The sequence below is a fragment of the Spermophilus citellus genome (genome assembly GCF_964194105.1).
Source record: "Spermophilus citellus genome assembly, chromosome: X".
Taxonomy (NCBI): Eukaryota; Metazoa; Chordata; class Mammalia; order Rodentia; family Sciuridae; genus Spermophilus; species Spermophilus citellus.
This window is the reverse complement of record NC_138190.1, coordinates 141,964,789-141,989,071: the sequence shown is the minus strand read 5'-3', so window position 1 is coordinate 141,989,071 and position 24,283 is coordinate 141,964,789. Positions and strand designations below refer to the sequence as shown.

At 35.4% G+C, this 24,283-nt stretch overlaps 1 pseudogene across 1 annotated transcript; it reads right to left on the bottom strand.

Annotated features, from left to right (window-relative positions):
• Positions 1-14,111: 14,111 nt before the first annotated feature.
• LOC308639560 (pumilio homolog 3-like) lies at positions 14,112-18,369 on the bottom strand (annotated as a pseudogene). Its single transcript has 3 exons — positions 18,349-18,369; positions 15,481-16,122; positions 14,112-15,314 (listed from the first exon to the last, which is right to left on the bottom strand). The product of its transcript is annotated as a pumilio homolog 3-like (transcript).
• Positions 18,370-24,283: the final 5,914 nt, after the last annotated feature.

Genomic DNA, 24,283 nt, shown 5'->3' with positions numbered 1-24,283 from the left:
TATACCTGTTTACCTAGACTGTAACTTCATATGACCAATGTAACTTAAAGGGTGAAATCTGAGAATATGAGAATCAGATAATTCAAGTATGGGACGTATGTGACTTTTGGTTGTACACAGGCTATCTACCAGATGATGAATAATTCCCATTGCATTTTTTCTTATTTTTTTCTTTCTTCTTCCCTTCCTTTCTTTTTTCTTTTTACAATTATTTTGCAGTGTTGGAAATTGAACCCAGGGCCTTTTCCTTCTTAGGCAAGTGCTCTATTACTGACCTTCATCCACATTTCCCCCATCCCATGGCTACTCACTTTTCTTCACCCTATCTCTAAAACTCAACCCATCCTGCATTCACTTCTCATTCTCCACTCTATGATATTGACTCTCTAGGTGGGTAAGGAGGAGAAGGAAAGTTATCAGTGAAAATATCTGCTTCACACATTTAGTGATTTGGTTTTTTTTAAAGAACTTCTTTTTTAGTTGTAGATGGACACAATACCTTTTTGTTTGTTTTTTTAATGTGGTGCTGAGGATCAAACCCAGTGCTTCACACATGCTAAGCAAGCACTCTACCACTGAGCCACAACCCCAGCCTCTACTGATTTGTTTTTTAAAAGTTTAATGATTTGTCCCAGACATTAAAATTGATACAATAAAGCAGAAGAGCAGAAGTCCAAAAAAAAAAAGTCTGGTATAAGATATCTACTTCTAAATACCATATGCCTTCTCCACAGCTTTCTCAAGCTGTTGGAACATGGTCTTGACAGTCTGTAGACTGACAAGGCATGTTTTTTAGCTGGATCTATAAAATTTGAAAGCAAACATAATTATTTTCCCCTTAGAGAATGGAAAAATATGAATGTTTTAGTCAGAATTATGTAGGCACACACATTTTTATTTTTCTAATTTTAGAATTTGGAGAGAGATCATTGTTCTGTCATTGGTAAATGTGAGATTGTGCTGTTGGTGTGTTCACATTTCCCCCAGGAAAAATGCAGGAAGGAGTCTGGGGAAAATCATTTTATTTAATACTAAAGTCATAAAAAGACAATTCATTTCCTTTTCAGTATAAGTAGAGAAACACAAGTTGCTTTCATTGATTCCCAGTTGTTCTAAGATTGAAGACACGATCAATATTCAGTTCAGATTGCATATGTTCTAAAGTCAAACATAACCTATTAAAAGATTCAAACAAGGAAAGGGATGTTGTTACCAAAAACTCATTTCATTTTTAAGAATTGCATTCAATAGTGAAGTGTACACATCCGTGCTCTACTATTTGTTATTTTTTTTGTAATGTTATTGTTCTTACTATGGAATATAAAAATTTCTGCTTTCCAATTACATCAGTCACATGAGTGGCAAAATCCTTTTTATAACTCAGGGATATATTGTATAAATTTCAGAGAATATGCACCATCTGAAAATGGAATAATCTTTTTACAGTGAGAAAAGGCATCCACTAGAATGATACATTAAACCTTTCCAAAAAGTAGCTTAGTTGATTTATTCTTTGTCTTGGATCTGATGAGAAGGTGTCTAAAGTAGAGAAATGTGTTCTTCATGTTAAAAAAAGGGAATAATTGAGTTCTATCTTTAACTTATCCAGAAGCCTTTATATATTGCACCTTGTTTAGTATAACATAGCTCTGGTATTTTACTCGCTCTTGAATTGAAGTCTCAATTGCCTTTACTGTTGAGGAGGGTGGGGGCTGCTCTTTCATGGTATATGAACTCTGAATGTGTGTGTCACAGCCTGCTTTGATGTCAGAAATCCTCAGTGATGCATTTTAAATGTGGTATTCCTTTAAAATATCCCCAGATCATACCCCAATTCGCCAAACGATATTTAAGATGAGAATTTAGAGCCAATCAATGGATTCTCTTTATGCTATACAAACTTAGCCATTAAGAAAACAGAAACAACAAAAATCATGAGCCTATGGGACTATCCTGGGACCATACATAACTTTGAGTGGGACCATTTGTTTAACTTAAAGGCCAGAAATTACAGTGGTAATAGACATGGGTATATATAGTACAGTGTGTTGAGGCTTTATATTCAAGGTACACATATGTCTGTCAGGAAAATTTCATTCTTCACATTCTGCTTTGCCTGGCAAGCTCCTAATTATTATTTACACCTCTATATGTCATATATTCTGAGAAACCCTGTCATAAGCTTTTGTAGCAACTTAATGGTATCACTTATTATACTCCATTATAATTGTCTACATACTTTTACTACATGTGTCTTCTCATCAGACTATAATATCTATATATATTTAAATATATGTATAAACATATGCATATATTTTTATCTATTTTGCTAAGTCCTAGCCTGATATATATACTTAATAACTCCTTGTTCAGTAAGTAAACAAATGAATTCAAAAGACTTGATTTTAAGTGAAGGATATATAAGACATTGATAAAAGAAATCAAAGACACGGATAAATGGAAAGATGTCTCATGCTTGTGATTTGAGGAATTAATATTATAAAATGTTTGTACTACTCAAAGTTATCTACAGATTCAATGCAATCCCTATAAAAAAATCTCAGTGATAATTTTAAAGAATAGAAAAATAATACTGAAATTCATACAGAACCACAAAAGAACACAAATAGCAAAGGCAATCTTGAGCAAAAAAATATAGCTGGAGGCATCATAATACCTGATACCAAAATATACTACAATGCTATGGGATTCAAAACCATGGTAGTGGTAGCTGATAAAAACCAGTGGAACAGAATGGAGATCTCACAAATAAATCCATACATTTATGATCAACTAGCCTTTAAAAAAGTGCCAAAAACACAGTGAGGGAAAGGATGATCTTTTCAATAAATGTTCTGGAAAAGCTAGATATCCCCATGCAGAAGAATGAAATTGGATTCTTACCTCATACAATATACCAAAAAAGCAACTAAGAATGAATAAAAAGACTTAAACATAGACCTGAAACTGTAAAACCACTAGAGAAAACCACAGGGGTAGGGAACTTCACAATATGATCTGGACAAAGTTTATTTTGGAAAGGACTCCCAAAGCACAGGCAACAAAAGCAAAAAATAGACAAATGGGATTACATTAAGGAAAACAACAAAGGAAAAAAATACTGTAGAAGAGACAACCTAAGAAAAGAGAGAATATATTTGCAAGCTATATGTCTGATAAGTGGCTAATATCTGCAATTTGTCAGAGACTCATCCCAATAGAAAGAGAACAAATAACCTAATTAAAATGTTAAAAAGGACCTGAATAAAAGTTTCTCAAAGAACACATACAAATGGTCAACAGATATACAAATAAATGCTCAATATCAGTAATCATCAAAATAATGTGCGTTAAAACCACAGTGAGATGTCTCCTCATATCTGTTAGGATGGTTAGTAACAAAAAGACAAGAGAAGACAAGGGTTGGTGAAGATTTATAGAAAAGGAAATTCATGTTTAAAAATAGAACTATCATATTATCTAATAATCACATTCCTGGGTATATATCCAAAGTAAATGAAATCAGTATGTCAGATATCTATATGTCTATGTTTATTGCAACATTATTCACATTGATATACTAAGGTATTACAATTATTTACATAATAGTTGATCATATTATATTTTGATCTATTTTAAATAAAATTATTCCCATAATGTCTGAAAAATAAAGGATGTCTTGTTTCTCAGCTCCCAAGCCATAGTATAAGCACAGATAACTGAGTAGGATCCACTGTTAACAGACCTAGCTTCAAGGAAGTATTTATATTCTAGAGCTGGCTTTCTTTACATCAGCGATTTGGGCAGGTTATGTACACATGAATCTGAGACCCATACACTGACCAACTTTTCTGAGAGAGGCTGTAGGTGGTCATGAAAAGTCAGCCTTCAAGCCAAGAGTATTTAAAGGAAATAGCCAGAGTGAACTTAGCATCACTGTGTTAGTTTCCTGTGGCCAAATGTAACAAATTACTACAAATTTAGAAGCTTAAAGCAATACAGATTTATTATATTTTAGTTTTGGGGGCCAGAAGTCTGAGATGGGTTTCAGTGGACTAAATGAAGGTGTTATCAGGGCCATACTCCCTTTGTAAATACTAGATGTATCCATTTCCTTGCCTTTTTAAGGTTCTGGAGTTGCCATGAATTCTTTAGCCCTGCCTTGCATCCCTCTGTCATCTTGCTTCTGAGCACCTCTGCCTCCCTTTCATAAAACATATGTGATTATATTTAGGGCCAATTTGCATAAAATTCAGGATGATTTCCCATCTCAAAGCTCTTATTCAACCAAGTCCCATCCACAAAATCCCTTTACCTTACAAGGTCACATTTGCAGCTTCCAGAGATCAGGATATAGATAGCTCCAGGGGTCATTATTCACCTTCCCATAATCTCTAAACCTATCTTCAGTTTCCCTCTCCAGTAGAGAGATTTATCTTATCAAACCCAGTCATCTTTTCTTACCCTTTTCCTGTTCTAAATCTAAAGATCAATCCTTGCATCATCAGCCTGTGAGCATATCTAAACAGATGACTCACTTATGATTACAGAAATGTGCTTCATAGGCCTTTAAATTAATATGGTAGCTTGTAATCCAACCATTATTTAAGTTTTTTTTTCACTAAGTTTTCTGTTATTTTTTGGATATGAATTTCTCATGAAGATAAAGGGAGATGTTGAATTGGAGGGTAGCCCAACTTCTGGCATCTGATTTAGGAGATGTAAGGAAATGCAGTGAAGAGCCAAGTGGGACACAGAGTCTGGAATTTTTTACCATGAGTTCACAGTGCTCTCCCTCAACCACATTGTTCAGCATTAAGAATAGGAAAGTGTAGCTGTTAAACACAGTGAAGAGGCAAAGTATTTTCCATAGGATCTCTGTTTCCCAGGGTAGAATCATACTGCATAGCATTTCTATAGCTCCTAGTAATCTCACATTTATCCCTTTTTAATCCTTGAGAAAATTATGAGAGTGACTGAATCAATGTCTTTTTTTTTTTTAAATATTTATTTATTTTTTTTAGTTCTCGGTGGACACAACATCCTTGTTGGTATGTGGTGCTGAGGATCGAACCCGGGCCGCACGCATGCCAGGCGAGCGCGCTACCGCTTGAGCCACATCCCCAGCCCCTCAATGTCTTTTTATAAGCTCAGACTCGGTGTAGAATACCTTTGAATACCTCGTAAGGAGTAGACTTTGGAGTTGAACTAAAAGATCTGTAGTTCATTTACCTACAAAATCCCTTTACTATATAAGGTCACAGAGTATGGATGTCCCCTACTCTGGAGCTATCTGAGACATTGAAGTTTAGTCCTATTCCTACCAAAGTATTTGAATGTCTTTGTCACCATTTTTCATATCTGTAAAAGCAAGTTTAACATACCATTGAGACTATTCTGGGTAATTGGAACAAGAGATGTAAGTGTGTGTATATGTGTATAAGGGAACTTCAATTATGTACATAACTATCCCCATTTTCTCTTTTGAGTTACACCTGCTTTTTATGTGATTTTTATATGTCAGTATTAATATGGAGAGATACAGAGGGGAAAAACTGAACAGTTAGTGGGGGACATTAATTTAAAGTCGTTCTTATTTTATTTTTTGTGTGGTGCTGGGGATTAAACCCAGGGCCTTGTGCATGTGAGGCAAACACTCTACCAACTGAGCCATATCCACTGCCCTTGTTCTTATTTTTGACTATTAACAACTTAGTTAATTTTTCCTCACCTTGTGATAGAGATCTGTCGTTGACTTTGGGAGACAATGAGAAATTATTAAAGAAGAAAATTGTTTTTGAGTTAGAGCTATTCCAGGAAGAAGCCACAGATTGAAAAGTTGGAAAGTAAAGAATAGGAATGAAATATTCTTATAGCAATGTGACCTTTGGTTTTATTAAAACATGGAGAATCATAAACTTGTAGAACTGGAGGTACTTTTGTAATCATCTAATCCAAACTTCTTTTTCAGTAGAAGAAATCAGTTAGGATGTCCAAGTGGCAGTGCAAGGTAAAAGATGGATGAGATAATGCATCTGAGGTTGAGGAGATAAGGCTTTGTCTACTGCCCCAATACATGGCTCTCTAGGACATCTGAAATACCTCTCTTAATATTATTTTTCTATCTTTTCACTTAAGAGTAATTTTCTTCACATACAGAGATGATAATTTAAGAATATACAATGTAACCAACTTTTATTTATTTTCTGGATTTTGTTTCAGCATAATATCTTATACTTCATGCAGAAACTCATAAACAACCTTGAATTCAATCACAGTGACAGAAGATACAAAAATAAAAGACATTTTTCTTGTAGTTCACAATAGAGGAAGATTGCCAGCTTATGACTTGAAAATCATTTTAAGAGAATGTATTTCCAAGAGGCCACTAATCAGATGTTCACATTCTAATTCATTTAGAGAACTATTCCTCATGAATTAGAAATAGAATCTGACAGTTTTGCTAATTCTTTATAATAGGAACAGTTAATAGGGACAAAGTTGCAGTCAATAAGCGGTCTCCATAATTGGGTCTTAAGCTTATGAATTTGTCAACAATAATAAAGAGTGCAATTAGATAGTAACTGAGGAAATAATAGTTGTGCCTTTAATGAAGACTGAGACCCTTTATAAACTCTCTGTAATTAGTTTTTGTGTGCTAGTAAATCTCTATGAGTCCTGAAAAATTATGGGCTATATAATATCTAAATATTATTGATGTCTCTATTTCACATAAAGAGAGATTGGGAAAGAAATCTTTGAAAAGAAAAGAAAAAAGAAATGGGGAGGCAAAAATAGAGATAATTGAAAGCTGAGAACAGTCATTTACATTGTCCCAAAAATTGATAATGCAATTCAGCATGTATCTATTATTTTTCATGGTGTCATTCTGTGATCTAACACCAGATTAGTCAATAGAAGATTTCATCCATCATAATGGGCTTAATATTCCTCACAGCCAGAATCACAGCAGGAGGTTTGATGAGGGCCAATAAGTTCCTGAAAGATTCAGACATTATTATTGGAAACATTAATGATGTGTATATTATGTCATGTACTTGGCCAGTTACCCTGCTTTGGTTTAATATGAACAACTACTTCAATAGTGCACAACATTTTATGAAGAAGGGAAAGCCATAATTGATTTAATCATTAAAGTGTTGAACACATGATCTTCATAACAACTTTGCCTGGATAGCCTTTTGCTCCATTAATTCTGAAACTTAAAGAGGTGAAGCATCTTGCTGAAGTGAAGTTAATGGTTCAGGACTTCCCAGGCTACACCTTTCAATTTTCTTTATTTGCTGAATATCATCTGACACCAAGTATATACTTTTGGCTTCAAACTGAGTTATAAATTCTACAAAACATCAGATAATATACTCTTTTTTTGTAGCAGGGTAGCAAGGATTGAACCCAGGGGTGCTTAACCACTGAACCACATCCCCAGCCCTTTTTAAAATTTTTTATTTTGAGACACAGTCTTGCTGAGTTGCTTAGGGCATTGCTAATTTGCTGAGGCTGACTTTGAACTTGCAATCCTCCTGCCTCAGCCTCCTGAGAAACTGGGATTACAGGCATGTTCTACCATGCCGGATTCATATAATATACTTTTACATACAGATTCATAATTAAATTTGTCTTATGATCTGTGCAAAATAGCTGCAACTTTCTGAATTTAAAAAAGTTCCACGTTCGTTGTACCTTAGATATCAGTGGATATTCTGATTTACAAGATTCATGGTTGAAGCATGACATATTCTTATGGAGCCCTCTTCATGACTTCTAGGAGGTTATTTGTTTCAGATTTATGATTCAATTATAAAGTACTAAGAAAGACTTTTCCTTCAATTCAGTGTCAATCTTGAAGAAAATTATTTTAGTGAATGACAACTGGAGTATTAATGAGAATAGATTTTTTTTCCACCACAAACCACCTCTACAATGTTTCGACATTAAAAACAATTCAAAGATTCAAGTAAATCAAAACTGAGCTCCAAAGTGTTGATTGTTGAGGTTATGAATTACCAGAGCCAGGGAACTTTATTTGAGTAATTGTATGCTCAAAGGAAAAAAGTGCAAATAAAATAGGCTGTGTTAGACCATTTGCGAATCTTTCTTTTAGCTAAATAATGAAGACAATTTATTGGCAGAGTAGACTGTAAGCTGAAAAAGGAAACAGAGAAACATAAATACCTTTCTTAGCCTTGAAGGCTCCTAAATGTCATGGAAGGAAATTTCTCAAAACTTCTCAGATGTTTTCATAATAATGTCACCTTGCTCTGTAAGTTAGATTTGCACAATCAGGCCTGGTTCTGAAGGAGTGACTAGTTATATGCAGTTTTCCTGATGGAGGAAAAAAATCAATGCATTATCATTTTGTAGGGAGATGTATTGGAGTGTAAAGAAAGTTTTTCCTTCCCCATCTCTTAGAAAACATGGCTCAGTGGTAGAGCACTCTCCTAGCACATGCAAGGCCTTGGGTTTGATCCTAAGCACCACATAAAATATATAAATAAAGATATTGTGTCCATTTACAACTAAAAACAATTTTAAAAAAACCATGCAGTTGTGATATGTGATTTCTGGAAATATGGCAGTAGCTAGAGAAAGACCTTGGGCCCAGGTCACAGGACCTAGATATGTTGACAGTGAATTTTTGATCTTCTTAAGAAAGATTTTTTTCAGAAATTTTGAGGGTTTTAAGTATTGATATTCAAATTATTATAGTTAGCAATTCCCAAACCTGGTTTTTCCTTCACTTTTGTGTTCTGTGTACAGATCTCACTATTCTATTTTAAACCATAATATATTTTTAACAATCATTCAAAGGACTTTAATATATGGTCCTATTTACCAACTTAGTTAATTACATACCTTCAGATATTTTAAACTGCCCTTGGACATTTAATTTATAGTACTAATATTCCTTTCTTAAGTCTTTTAATTGATAATAAACAAAGCCTCCAGAGTATTAAATGAGTCATATAATAAATTGAATTTATATATATATATATATATATATATATATATATATATACAATGAACCAAAAGTTTTTCTGCATATTCTAATAGTGTTAAAAGATGCAGTAAAATTCCACTTAAAATGATAAATATAATTATTTAGTTCCAATTTTTAAAGTGGAGTTACACAGTTGCCATTCTAAAAGGTCAAATTCTCTTAAGTACATAACTATAAAATATGTACAAAAAATATAATATGGTATGATTCAAACTTCTATTTTCTTAATTATAAATCTTCCTATATTTAAAAGTCTGTAGTTACTAAAGAAAAGAGCTTACTGTTCCAGATCCTCTGGTTACTTATTATAGGAGATGTTGGCCAGATATGAGTCCTGGAGCTCCAGGTCTTTGTACCATCCATGCTATCAGTGTGAAACCTTATGGTATAGTCACTGTATTTCACCTAATTCTGCTCAAAAGGGAATGAGTCCCCCAAAGCATATCACCCAATATTTTTGTTTCTCAAAAAGTTTCACCAATGCAGGGACTGGGAATGTGGCTCAAGCGGTAGCGCGCTTGTCTGGCATGCGTGTGGCCCGGGTTCGATCCTCAGCACCACATACCAACAAAGATGTTGTGTCCGCCGAGAACTAAGAAATAAATATTAAAAATTCTCTCTCTCTCTCTCTCTCTCTCTCTCTCTCTCTCTCTCTCTCTCTCTCTCTCTCCTCTCTCTCACTCTCTTTAAAAAAAAAAAAAAAGTTTCACCAATGCAAATCCAAGTTGACCACTTTTAATTCTCTGCTTCTTTAAGATATTTTGTAATGCTCAGTGCCCATTCATGTACTCTGGAATCAGATTTCCTAGGTTCAAATCTTGGGTTGACTACTGATTAACTGGGTGATCTTGGACAAGAAGCTTAAATTCCCATATCTCAGTTTCCTAATGTGAAAAATGCGAATAATACTAGAAAATACCTCATATGTTTGTTATGAGAATTAAGTTTGTAACTATGTATGAACAGTCTCTGGCTCATAGTATGGGCTATATGGGTGTTAAGTATTGTTACCATGATGTGTATTTTCCTTCTAACTCTAAAGACCTTTGAATTGGAGGGATCATAAGACAGGAAATGTCCTTTCCTTTTAATGTTAAAGATCTTTAACTTGGTAGACTCTTGCAGTCTTTAATACAGATACGGTCATGTCTTAGATATTACAATTATTTTCAATTTAATTTTGTATATTTTTTTCTACTTTTTTATTGTTGGTCGTTCAAAACATTACATAGTTCTTAATATATCATATTTCACAGTTTGATTCAAGTGGGTTATGAACTCCCATTATTACCCCGTATACAGATTGCTGTAATTAATTTTGTATATTAACATTTGTTTCTTATGTAGTTGCAGCTGAAGTCATTCTACTGACTGGTTTCAGGCACAACTCTATGCACTTAATAAATGACTTGCTTGAATCATTTTCTCTGTTCCTCACTTTCCTTATTTGAAAATAAGGATAATAATCCCTGACAGGTCCTATATACTTCACTCAATAAATATTACATATTTCTTGGGCACTCACTGTGTCCTAGGCACTATTGAAGGTGTTTTGAATACATTAGTGAACAAGGCAAACAGATATTCCAGCCTTCTTGGAGTTTAAATTCTAGCCAGAGTTGGGGTATCAGGGGGCAAGCAGCAGAGAAGGAAACAAAATGAATGAACAAATTAAATATCAGGAGGTGATACTTGCTAAGGAAAAAGTAAAACATGTGAAGAAATATTAGAAATTTGAAGGAAGGTTATTTGCATTAGTTATAATATTAAAAAGTGATCAGTGTAGATCTTATGGAGTATGTGAGATTTGAGTAAAAACTGAGGTGAGAAAATAAGCTAAGAGGTATCTGGGGAAGAATGATATATTAGTCAGCTTCTGCTATAGTAACAAACAATCCTAATTTATGAGGTTCTGACAAACATACCTACTTTTGTTTATATAGCCAATAGCCACTCCCACAATTCTTTCAGGTATTTTCTCTCTTGAAACGTAAATATGTACTAATGGTTACCAGCAGCAGGGAAATATATTCTACTGTAGGAAAACATGGTGAGATTAGAGAGTATGAAGAGTTAACACAGTAGATCTTATTCATTCCTTGAATGTCTTCAAGTATCTTCAATTTACTTTTAGTGAATCCCTGGGAAGATAGCCCTCAGTATGTTCTTTATATCACTGATGTATTGGCTGTTTTGTGGTGTACGCCTAGAGAAATGAATCATATCATGCCAGCTTGTCATGATTATTGCTTTGCAAAGCAAAGCATCAAAATTGATGATGTGCACCTGGTTTAATTGTTGGGGTCCTGAATTTCAGTCACCATTTTTGATTGCCAGCAAAATGTGTCTGTGACCAATCTACCCCCATAAAAACCTTAGACCCTGGGGCTCAAGTGGGTTTCCCTTGGCTTGGTCCTCCCACATTTGTTTCTGTAGTTTACAGCCAGAGCAAAAGCCTGTCCTGTGTTGTCTTGGAAAGGAAGGACATCAGAGATCTGTACTGGACTTCACCAGACTCCATCAATGCCATATTCTTTTTCTGCTAGTTTTGGTCTGTATCTTTTATTGTAAAAAAAAATCTTAGTGGTGACTATAAACTGCTATTAAGTTACAATTCCTACTAGTGAATCTGTGAACTTCAGATGGTATAGACCCCTGATACAGAGAGGACATTCAAAATTATTACTACAAACAGCTAGAACAAAGGCTTAAAAGCAGGAACATAACCTTGTATGATCAAGCAACAGCAAGAAAGCCAATATTTGTGGAATAAAGGACACAGGGGGAGAGCAACAGAAAATGAGGTAAAGGAGTAATGGAGTATCCACATGATGAAGAGCTTTGTAGGCCATAGTGAGATGGGGAGCCACAGGAGGATTTTGAATAGAAGAGAGTAGTTAAATCTAACTTCAGTTTTGAAAGGATCACTGGGGTTACTGTTTTGAGAATGAACAGTAATGGGGGCAAGTGCAGAAGTGGGGGAACCCATTAGGAGATTATTATGATAATCCAGATGAAAAATGATGATGACATAAACCAGGTAATATCAGTGGAGGTGGTAAAAAGTAGTCAGATTTTAGACTTTTCAAAATGATTTTTATATATCAAGTGTAATATTGGTGTGTGTAAAAGATTGTAGTTATCTGTGTTTGTGGGACCATACATAGATAAATGATTATTAACTGGACTTAGAATATTGTTTTGGCCTGGGGAATTAATAAAATCTGAGAATCCTGATGAAAAAATAATATTCCCATTGCCCATGCTTCAGAGGGGCCTTTCTGAGGCCATTCAGCAAGTGACACACAGGATTGAACAGGGCTGTTGCCTCAGACAGTCTCTCCATGGTTAGGTCTATGCTTCCAGGCTGGGCACACCAGCATGGTGGAAAATTCCCTTTTTTCTCTCCATTCTCAAAGGAGGGAGGGCTGGAATAATTTTTTAATCCCCTAAAACTGTGTCTGCATACTGGGATAGGGTTGATTGTGCCTTTACTGACTCTAAACGTCATAGTGTTGGTGTGTGACCACTTGCCTCTGGTGTGGATGTTTTCCGTCACTTAGCACCACTAAAAAACATGGATTGAGGTCATATGCATTCTGAAATCAGCTTTTGGGTTGAGGTCATCAGAAAGGAATGGGCTGTGTTTGCCCTAATTTCTGATGTCTTAGTGTTTCTGTTGTTTTCCCTTTGTTTTGCCCCAATTATCCAAACCAATCCTCCATCAGCACACACAGCAGTATTTGGGAAGATGTGATCCCTTTTGGGGGCCAGAGATTATATTGCTAACTCACATGTAAAGGAGAAAGCTTAAATGAATTATCTCTACTATTCTGTTCTAAAAATATCACTTCCTTTTTACCTAATATGTACAGGAAATAAGTGGCTTTATTTCTGTGTAACAGATGCAAAAGCAACTCAGGTAAAGCAGTAAACCCCAGGTGTGAATGCATTTTGATGTACTTAGAATTGCCACAATTAGAAAGCTAACTCTCGATAGAAGACCCAGAGCTAATTATACCAGGAAGAGTCAGGAAATTGGTTTAACGAAGAGAATTTGTGACATTATCCCTGTGACAATTGGATTAGGAGATGTTTCTAGCTCTGATTTATAGAGTGTTTTTCTACAAATCATTAGCAAAAATGTCAAACAAATTCTTGTTCTAAACCTTGAAAGAAAGCCCCAGATTCTTTGGGGGATCTGAGTTCAGTGCACCAAATCAGGGAAATGTATTTTTCAAGTTGCCTGGATAACACGTTGCTTTGCCACCTGACCTATGATGCAATAGCTAACTGGAGCTGGAGAAGGCAGATTTTATTACACACTACTTGAACTGCTTCTAAGCCTACATTTCTTTTTTCTGAAAATGGTATTGACTGATTTCTTAGTCTCTTTTGCAAACCTGTAACAGAATAAGAGAGGCTAGATGATAGAAGTTTATTTAGCTCACAGTCCTAGAGGCTGGGAAATTCAGGAATGAGGAACTGCATCTGATAAGGACTTAATTTTGGGGTCTTAAAATGATAGGTTGTATCACATGAGCAAAAGAGTGAGGGCATGAGGTAGTCAAACTAATTTGTTTAAATATTTATTTTTTAGTTATAGTTGGACACAATACCTTTATTTCACTTATTTATTTTTATGTGGTAGTGAGGATCAAACCCAGGGTCTCGCACATGCAAGGCAAGCGCTCTACCACTGAGCCACAACCCCAGCCCCAGTCAAACTAATTTTATAATAAATTCATTCTTGAGATAATGAACCCATTCCCATGATATTTTTAAAAATAGTTTTTAGTTGTAGTTGGACACAATACCCTTATTTATTTATTTTTATGTGGTGCTGAGGATGAACCCAGTGCTTTGCACATGCTAGATGAGCACTCTACTGATGAATCACAACCCCAGCCCCCCCTGCCCCTGGTATTTTTTAGAAACAATTTTATATAAACAGATCCTTGTACAAACAAGAAACACATGTACAGAGCTCTCAAATTACCAATTGTGGACCCTTGCCCCTCTTTTCTGGGCTGGGAAGAGAACAGAGAATGGGAAAAAATGATTTTATCATTCTCTCCACTGTTTCCACTTATGCAGTCAGTTTTTCAAGTAGAGTTTCTATTCCTTTGCTGATGTTTTTGCTTTTCTTCCAATGTGTGATTCAGACTTTTCATCCCAAATATGACTTTGTTTACAAGTCCTTGGTCAGAAATGTGCAGAAAGCTGGAAACAATAATGGCACCTCAGTTTACACTACACCAGGACCTCAGGTTCTTTATACCAAAGTGTTCTACTAGTATTTTGTAAAACATCATTCCATTTTCTTTCATCTTTTTTATATTGCTCTATTAACCACTTCAGGAGTAAATGTCCTGCAACATAAAGCTCTCCATTGTGGCCACCAAGGTGTAGTTCTGCTGCTGAGAAACTGGTGATGGCGTCCATGGCAGGTTGAATGTCTCCAGTAGCAGATCCCAGAAAGTTGGACACTGACATATAGGCAGACTTATCTAGCACCACGTCTTCAGCATGTTCTTGCAGGTAGCTTAGCAAAGCTGGAGAAGTGGATTCTAAGTGCTGATGATAGTGGATCTCTGTGTCTTTCTTACTGTGAGCATTTCTGACTCCTTTTTGTAGAACTTCAATGATTTCTCATAATGTATATGCAGGATCTCTGGGACTCAGTAAATGCAACAGGACCTTCCTCCAAATCTGAACATTTTCTATGTTCAGGAAGGAATTGATGTTTCTGAGATGATTGTATTGATGATATTAAGTTTGTGAAGCAGATCAATCAAATGCTGCCAGTAAAACCTAATGAAAGTATTGGCTATCAGCCACCTTTTCTACATAAGTCTTCATTATTTTCCTGTCCTTGGATGTGTATGACCACTCTTATGCCGTCATGTGTGCCTTGTATGCCACACTTCACAGATGACTTCAATCAGTTCTGATCTGAGTTTTGGGGGTGTATAAATTAAAAAAAATGTCCAAGAATACTTTATGGAACAATAAGTCCTTAATCACAGCGTCCTTTTGAGCCATTGGAGTTAGAATCTGTTTAACTTCATCCATAATGAACTCTACTTTTTCTGACTATACATCTAATATTTTGTCCAGAGTTGGGAGATCTGCTGTCTTGTAAAGCTGCAATGTATTCCTGTAGAGCTCCTTCATCATCATGTTCCTCTGCTTCGAAATGGCTTTGTCATTGTATGTGTATTCCAGGATGGCAGAGGCTTCTGCATGCCACAGCATTTTCCTCATGTGGATTTTATTTTTTTTTAATTTTTTAAAAATATTTATTTATTTATTTTTTTAGTTCTCGGCGGACACAACATCTTTGTTGGTATGTGGTGCTGAGGATCGAACCCGGGCCGCACGCATGCCAGGCGAGCGTGCTACCGCTTGAGCCACATCCCCAGCCCCCTCATGTGGATTTTAAAACATCTGATTACTGTGCAATCTGTGGTTTACCCACATATATGTGAAATTTCTTAACAATATTTCTGGAATATTTGGCTTTACTTAATTCAACCAAATCATCTCACAATTCTTCAAAGACTTGCTTTCTATTATACTGAAAGGAACATTGGATCATACAAGTTGAATCATGCACATTTATGCAGTAGTTTTAATTTTCCCTTGAATCAACTTATGCAAGTTAATCATCAACTTCACTCTTTTTTTTTCCTTTGTCATAATCTTTTCTATATAAGATCTCCCGAATCTTCTTTGCTCAAACAATGATGTGGTGTTGGTTTTGTCACTGAATTGCTCGCTCTGCTTCAGTTCTTTCTTCTTCTTTTTGAAGTCATCCTATTTTGGTTTCTTGGTTGCAGATTCATCATTTTCACTATCGGGCTAGAATTTTCTTGTTGAGTTTACTTGCCTGTAGAATTTGTTCCTCATTCCTTTGTCTCCTTGTTTCTTATTCTTGAACTGTTTCACACTCTTTCCCCAGGTTTTACAGCACTTCTCTCAAAATTCCTAGATGTGATATTAGGTCCACCATCCTTTAACACTTTTCTTGTGAATGTCTTTGAAGAATTAGAATCACACACATGGGACTGAGGCCACCACACCCAACTGATTCCTGACTACATTTCCATGATATTAACATCAATCCATTCATGAATGTAGATCCTTCATGACCTTATCCTCTTTTAAAGGTCCCATCTCTCTACACTGTTGCATTGTCATTAAGTTTCCAATACATGAAGTTTAGGGGACCCATTCAAACCATAACTACTATGCTTAGAAAGCTTTTCATTTTAAACCATATGAATGACTATTTCTTGTTTGAGGCAGAGTTGCCTAACCTAGTCATTAATGATGTGTAGGGGCTCTCTAGGAAGGAAGAACCTTTTGAGTCCTATTACTTTTCAAATGAAAAGTGTGGGGTGTGGGGAGAAAGGGAGAGAGGTATATTTTTTTCATTCCTTTACTTAGAATGATGGTATCAAAGTGGATTAAACTTGGATTCTAGCCAGAGTGCTGACAAGAAGCTGTGTGACTTTCGAAAAAACAATGAACTTCTTAGAACCTTAGCTTTCTTAACTATAAAAACAGGGACTTTTAGTTGGTTTTTATTCATTCAAAAATATATTCAGGGGGCTGGGGTTATGGCTCAGCAGTAGAGCACTGGCCTAGCATGTACGAGGCCCTGGGTTCGATCCTCAGCACCACATAAAAATAAATAAAAAAAGGTATGTGTCCAACTACAACTAAAATATAATATATGTGTGTGTGTATACATATATATATATTCTGAGTAGCAACTATGTCTCAGCCACTATTGTAGGTAATTGGCATATGTTAGTAAACAGAACAGGCAAAGATACCTGCCCTCTTGTGGTTTCCATTCTAATTGGGCATGTGAGGGCAAACAACAAACAGTTATCATAATAATAAGAAGACATTTATAGTTTGATACAAATGCTAAGAGGAAAAATAGCTAAGTGAGAAGTTTTGGGAGTGCTTGCAAACATGAAAAGAGGAGAGGGTTGTGATTTTAGGTAATCTATAAGGTGCTTACTAGCTATTACATATATGATTCAGTGGTGTTTAGTGATGATCATAGCAACTATATATTAAAATAGTGACCTACATAGAGACTTTAAAATCCATATTTTCTATTTTATCTTTTGGGCTTGCAAATATGTCTTTTATACTCTTTGCTCTATTCTTAGTGTTTAAGGCTCTGTATGGTTTATTTTTTTCTCTCCTGTATTTTATGAAGATTTCCCTGATCTCCCTTTTCTTCACTTCCCTTCATTTCTCTGGTCTCTGTTTATGTCTCTATTATTGAATTTCTCCTAGTCTACACCTCCTTTAGGCTGTGGGCAACTCCAGGGCACAAGTCAGGCCTGACACAAAGTATTTTTCCTGTATTTATTTATAGTATTTATTTATTTCATGAACAATTTTTTTGAGCCTCCAGGGTTAATATTCCACAACTTTATGAAGGTTCCTAGGCTAGCATTAACACCTCAAACCTTCCAATGAATGAACAAAACAAGCAGTGGTCAGTTGAGAACTACTTATTCCTGTATCTATACATCTTGCAAATTAAGTGTATATATCTAAATATTAAGTGTCATTTGAAGATAAGAAATCAAATACTTGATAATCAATGATAATGCTTTATATTTCTTAGAGATCACTAAGAAACCAAGAGTCTATTTTTGGAAGCCAAGAGACTCTGGGTGATTTCTAACATTTGTTCTTCTTTATTCACTTGTCATTTTTAACATATCAAATATTTATGGAGCATTAAGAGCTGAGAATTGCCAGACACAGTGGCACACACCTGTATTCCCAGCAGCTCTGGAGGCTGAGGTAGGAAAAACATGAGTTCAAAGGTAGCCTCAGGAATGTAGTAAAACTTTGTCTCTAAATAAAATATAAAAATTGGCTGGGGATGTGACTCAGTGCAGTGGTTAAGCGCCACTGGGTTCAATCCCTGGTACAAAAAAAAAAAAAAAAAAAAAAAAAAAAAAAAAAAAAAAAGAAAAAGAAAAGAATTCCTTTTCTCATAAAAAAATACAACAGAGAATAATTGTATTACTTTAAAAAATCTGCTAATGGAGAATATCATAAATATTACTAATATATGATTATCATAGAAAAATACTACACTATAAGGAACATTAATACTATCTAACAGTGGTCTTCCTTGAAGGATGTTATGGATCACTAACCATGTATATTCAGTGTATGGGACATGCAATTCAATTTCAATGAATAGTCAAACAGTAGAATTATTCAATCTAATTCTTACCAATTACATATTGTCTCATAATATGCTTGTCTTATCTATTTACCTGCATGTACTTGGCAAACATCTACATAACAGACCTTAAACTTGAAAGACAATTCTACATGGAAAAATACAAATGAACCACTATGATTGTTTGACAGGGCTGAAATATAATCACATATATATATATATGTGTGTATATATGTGTGTGTGCGTATATATATGTGTGTGTGTATGTATATATATGTATATATATATTTTTTTTGTTGGATATGGAAAATATCAGAAACTTAGTATTTTGCCTTATAATCCAGTTGTCTTATAAATATCTACTGAGATTCAAGGTAAACATCAGGATGCCAAGTCATACAAATTTATGGTTATGAGGTAGACTACTTAGAGAAATGTTGGGGCATTAATGTGACTGTGAAACTCACAGGAGAATGAGCAAGCACCCTAGCATATGTATGTCTGGTATTAGGATTTGCCCCAGAGTCAAAGGCCTGGGTGAATTGACATGTGGTGATTGTGTTCAGGTTGCGGAGTTGGAAGGTTATGGAGTCAGGGTACTATAAAGGTCATTATACATTTTACATAACATTGAATATAAGTTGTTTATATGAAGTTAAGCATGGTGATTAATAGCATGATGGTACATCCATTCATGAGGATTTATAGCAAATTCAATCCATTGATATTTATTGATTATCTAATATGTACCAGGCACTGAATATTCAGTGAGGAAGGAATCACTGTTCTGAGATCACTATATCTGCTACATACCATAAACAACAAGGCAATACATATAAGCTTTTGAAATATATATATAAATTCCAAATAACCTAGCCTGGGGTGCTAAAGAAAGGTGACAATTTAAGAGATAATGTTTGAATCATATTTTGAATAATGGAGTAGAAGTTAGGAATATATAAGGAAGAGGTTACATTTTTAGGTGGAAGAACAATATGTACAAATACACATAAAGTTTAAAAAGGGCCAGTTATATCAATTGAGATAGGAATAGAGAGTACATAATAATGGTAAGAGATAAAGCTGAAAAGTAGCCTGGAGTAAGATTGTGAAGGAACACATAAACTGATTTAAAATTAGAATTTTATGTTCCTTGAGTGCTGACACCATAAAACTAGTTGCTATGACCAACAAGTTCCACAATGTACACTGATCCAAATTAAATATGGTAGGAATTTATTATTTGCTTACTTTCCAAAGTCATAGTTCTGATTGAGAGGTGTCATTTTTCCAAGTGTTCATTTGGGCATCCCAATTTCTGTCTTCTTGATGTTCCATAATCTTTATTTTTATTTTTTTTAAGAATTTTAATATTTATTTTTTAGTTTTCGGCAGACACAACATCTTTGTTTGTATGTGGTGCTGAGGATCGAACCCGGGCCGCACACATGCCAGGCGAGCGTGCTACCACTTGAGCCACATTCCAGCCCCAATTCCATAATCTTTAACACGACATTCTAATGTTGTGCTTTTCTGTTGGCAGAAGGGAGAAAAGGAAGAAAAATAACTTGTGGAAAGTTGTTTAGGATCTGGCCTGGAAATGACATATAGCATTTCTGCTCATATTCTATTAATGAGAATTCAGTCATAAGGCCATACTTAATTACAAGGAGAGTAGGAAATGGAGTCCATGTGTCCAGAAGAGCAGATGGATTTAATGGATAACTAGCCAGACTCTACAACTCTCTCATTGTGTTTCTAGGGTCTAGTACCTTATAGACATTTGAGAAATATTTAATGAGTAAATAAATGAACAAGTTTTCTTTTGTTTTCCTGGAAGAGTAGTTGGATGATCTTATTCTTAATTATAAGTGAACCATTCTTTATGTAAGGATATAAAAATTCAGAAATGTGCAAAGACAACATTTAAGATAATTGATGGATGTGGAAACGTTTGACAAGTATTGCCAGTTACTGGTCATATAAAAAGTCTGTTCCAATAATCTAAATTAAAACAATATTTAAGCCAGACCAGTAGGAATGGATGTAAGAAAGGCTGGATATGAGGCAAATCCCCTAGGGAGCATTAAAAGTCCTTGATGGTGAATTTATTGTGTGAGGTTGGAAAAAAAGAGTAAAAGATGATTCTAAGGGGTTGAGTTCAGTAATGGTATGAAGAATTTATTGATTTTCTATTGTCAGAATCAATTGCAATGTATTTAGTAGCTTAAAAAATCATCAATTTTTGTTATCACTATTATTGGTTTAAGAAGTTTAAGTAGTCTCAAGTAAGCATCCTGCTCAGGGTATTACAGGCAAAATCAAGGTTGTGGTTGGTCTGAGACATTTTGTCCCTCTTGAGGCTTTTGGGTGGAGATAGCCTCCTCTCTCATTCATGTTGTTGGCAGAATTCAGTTCTGTATTATGGTTTCCATGTGACTCCCCACATCTTCCAGAAAGCAATAGGTGATTGAGTCCTTCTAAGGCTTTGAGTATCTAAATGAATTCTTCTGCTACAGTGTTCTGCTTCTTATTTTGCTTTAAGGGCTTATGATATTACATTGGGCCCACTCAGATAATCCAGTGTAATCTCCCTATCTTGAGTTCATCTGAAAGATCCCTTTTTCCATAAAATATAACATATACACAAATGTGACATCAGTGGGTGAATATCATGGAGGCCAAAATTCTGCTTACCACATATAAAGTTCACAGAAAACCATGTGTTGGCTAATTTACCACATACTCTTTTGATATCAGGAGATATAACTGGGAACCTTTGGAAATTATGAAAGATGGGGGAAGGGAGGTGAGACCATTCTCATGGGAAGTGGTCAGTGATAACCAACACTGAAACCTGTAATATCTGTTTAAATGGACATTGGAGATAGCCTTACCTTTCTCCTCCATATCTACGTGGAGTGACCTCCCAGAGATCATGTTAGTACAGGAAGGCTGCTCCAGAAGCACACAATGAATGTGGTTTTCATAGACACAGCTGGACCTGCTGCCACAGGAGATAAATGAGATGCTCTGTTAGGTCAGCCAGAAAAGACGATGAACTGGGCTGTCACATCTATATAGTGACAGATGCCTGTGTTCATATAATATGAGAATCTCTGGGGCTAGAAGAGGTAGAAAATGCCACATTTTCATAATTCTGCAACATGCTTTGCATTTTTAAGAAAATTATCATTTAAAAGTTGCTGCCTTGTGAAAGTACAGAATAACAACTTTTAGGAAAAAGAAAACCTGGGTAGGAATAGAAGCTTTTTTCACTTACACTTGGCAAAGGTAAAAGCTGCCCTAGCATGGGCCCATGTGCCTAATGTGGGATGTGGCCTGGGGGCTGGATGTGGTAGGAATAAGTACCAGGCTTAGGGAGAGAAGGATGTATCATGCAATTAAATCTAGGATGGGAGCTCTTGAAAGAACAGCATCTGCCTTTCTCATTGATAATAAATTAACAACAATTAGATAGTCACCTGCCCTGTTATAGGCACTTAATACATATTTTCAGACTGGATATTATAGTTACTGGTGCTAGATTGTATAAAGCAGGTGTCAACAAACCACAACTCATGGGCCAAATCCATATTACCACCTGTTTTTGTAAATACCATTTTACTGACACACAGCCATGCTTATTCATTTCTGTATTGTCTGTGACTACTTTTCTACTGCAATGGCAGAGCTGAGTAGTTGTGACAGAGATTATATGGCCAACAAAGCTGAAAATATTTATATTTTAGCTCTTTATAGAAAAAGGTTTCTGACCCTTGATGTAAACATCATTCAAATAAAGCTACCTAATTGAAAATGGAAAAGGATTCCCCAATTTTTTTTGAGAAGAAATCTCCCTTCAGCTACCAGCAAATTTTATTTTATTTTATTTTTTTAATTTTTTTTAAGAGAGAGAGGAGGGAGGGAGGGAGGGGGAGAGAGAGGAGGGAGGGAGGGAGGGGGAGAGAGAGAGAGAGAGAGAGAGAGAATTTTTTTAATATTTATATTTTAGTTTTCGGCGGACACAACATCCTTGTTTGTATGTGGTGCTGAGGATCGAACCCGGGCCGCACTCATGCCAAGCGAGCGCGCTACTGCTTGAGCCACATCCCCAGCCCCTACCAGCAAATTTTATCACTCCTGTCTGAAGAAAAATTCCTCAGAAAATTTTATGCATTCTCTGCAATTCCTCTCCTAGTATTTTCTTTTAAATTCTATTCACTCAAGCTTCTATCCCCCATTGAAATTGCTCTTTTTATGATCACCAGGGTTGTGAAATCTATGGTCAAAATTTTAGGCTCATTATTTGATTGCCCAGCAGTACGTGAGTTTGTTTGGTTGGGCATACTTAAAATCTTTCCTGGTATTCTTTTCTGCCTCACTACAGTTTTTTTTAGCTTCAGTGGTTGCTTCTTTTCAGTACCTTGCTAATCCCTCCTCATCTTCCTAACTTCTTGATGCTGGGTACCCCAGGTTTAGTTCTTAGCCTTCTCCTATCTATCTAAATCTCCTTGGTGATGCCATCTAGTTTTATATGGCCTGGGGGCTGGATTATTAAATGATTATTAAATCATAATTTCCAAATTCTCTATCCAGCCCAGATCTCTCCTCTGATCCATACATCCAACTTGGAATTTATTTAACAATATTTGAACATTTTCAATTTAACTTCTCCTAACAGAAAGCCTGATAATTCCTCCTCATACCTGCTCCTCCTGTGGTCATCCCCATCTCTGTTAATGGAAACTTGACTTTTTCATTTGCTAAGGCTAAAATTTTTGAATTATCCTTAATATTTTTTTCATACTTAATATCAAATCCATTAAAATTGTGTTGGATTTATTTAAAATTATGTCTAGAGTCCATCCACTTCTTATCACCTCTTTTGCTAAAGTTGTAATTCAAGTGTTGTGGTTGCCATGTGTCCCCAAAATTCATGTGTTGGGAGAACTTAATCCCCAGTGTCACAGTGTTGAGAGGTAGGAACTTTAATAAGTGATTATATCAGAAGGGAATTAAGTCATTTTTGTAGAAATGGGTTCATTATCTTTCGAGTGAGTTTAGTATAAAAGCAAACAATCCTCTTCCTCTCAACCATTTGATGCCTTTCTCTTTGTTATGATACAGTAAGAAGGCCCTTGATAGATGTTAACCCTTGATCTTGGACTTTCCATCTTCAAGAATCATGAGTGAAATAAATTTATTTTCTTGATATAGTACCAAGTCTCTAGTATTCTGTTACAGCAATACAAAATGTCTTTAGGCACCAAACAATTGTCATCTCTTGAATTAATTAAATAGTCTTTGACTCATCTCCCAGCTTTTCCCCCTCAGGTCCTCAATCCATTCTTAACATCATATAATATTCCTATTAATATTTGATTCAAATCATATAGTTCCTCTGCTTGAAACTCTCCAATGGTATAATCACATCAAAAAATAAAAGTCAAAGTCATAAAAATGGGCTATATGAACCTATGTGATCTGGCCCCATTTTCTCTGTATTCTTAAATGCTATCACCTTGTCCGTCACAAAAATGTGCTTCTGAGTTTCTGCTGATAGAAGAACTGAAACCTCCTTCTGCTGTGCTTGGAAATCTATCACTGAGTTTATGCCAAGGCCATGCTTTCCTTGGATCTCTCCAACCAATGACTATGCATGGCGATAATAATAAGGCAGGCCTATGCCTAGAAGATTCAGGATTACTCTGATAAGAGGCTCAAGACTCCCCATGGGTCTGGTCAGAGTATTGAGTATGGTTTTTAAAAATGATTTTTTTTCTATTAAAAAATGAACATTTATATTGCCTGAGGACCCATTCATTGACTTTCAGTAAAGTAAACTTTCTGCAAGTATGGAGTCTTAGTTCTTGTTAAATATTATTTATAAGTTAACTTCAAAACAATAATTATCTACTCTTGTTTTTATTCTAGTTTCTGGATCAATTTTAAAAAGTATTCTAGATTGGCAAAGCAGGCTTTTAAAACAGCAGATAAAAAAACAAACAAAATTGTTAACTTATACA